This window comes from Trachymyrmex septentrionalis, unplaced genomic scaffold (genome assembly GCF_001594115.1).
Source record: "Trachymyrmex septentrionalis isolate Tsep2-gDNA-1 unplaced genomic scaffold, Tsep1.0 scaffold17, whole genome shotgun sequence".
Classification (NCBI taxonomy): Eukaryota; Metazoa; Arthropoda; class Insecta; order Hymenoptera; family Formicidae; genus Trachymyrmex; species Trachymyrmex septentrionalis.
Window position 1 is genome coordinate 216,154 of NW_017304864.1, and position 1,018 is coordinate 217,171.

The following is a 1,018-nucleotide window of genomic DNA, read 5'->3' on the forward strand; positions in this document are numbered from 1 at the left end:
GAGAGGGGGAGAGAGAGAGGGGAGAGAGAGAAAGAGAGAGAGAGAGAGAGAGAATCTTACGTTATATATATATATTCCTAGTTATATATAGTAACATTATTATATCAGGGTTGAAAGTTACTTTGTAAGTTACATATTTTTTAGATTATCTTGTATATATTTATCACAGAAATTGAGTTTAAGAAGTATATGGGTGAATTCGAGTTACCCAAGCAGAACAAGTCATTACGATATCATCATGATGTCAAAATAACTAAAATGATCATTAAAAGTTATTTTCCAATCATTTCCGATTCATTTTAATGTCATTTTAATGTTATGACTTATTGTTCTGCTTGGGTACTTTTTATGTTACCTTATTATAAGTGTTTGTTGTAGAAATTGAGTATAAAAAGTAATACAAAATTGATGCAAATAATAAAATATAATATAAAAAATAAAATATTTAGACTTATTGCACTCAATTTCTTCAGTAAAAAGCAACTTATAAGTAACTTGTAAAATAACTTTCTCAACCCTGGTAAGTAACTTCCTTGTAAGCAAAAACATTTAGGAATATTTAATAGATTGAAGGACTCTTCTTAAGCAAAATAAATAACAATAAATAAAGGGCAAAGTAAGAGTCAACACATTTCTTTAAAAAATCACATAATTGAAAGAATAAATTACAGATAGAGAAAAGTAAATTATATAATAAAAAATAATAAAAACTTAGTTTAAATACAAATATTCATTACAAGTTTCGGCTACCGATTTGTAATTGAGCCCTCTTACTTTGCCCTTTATTTATTGTTATTTATTTTACGTTTAGGAATATTCCAACAACATTGTAGCAACGTTGTAATATTTCTGAGATGCTACTGGAATATTCTAATATGTTTGTTGCTTACTGGATTGTATAGTAACTTTCTCAATCCTACATTACGTTAATTTATTTTTAATTTCCACTCAACAATATAAAATGTAATATAACACACGCTATATATATAACAGATATAATGTTGAGTAAGAAATTATA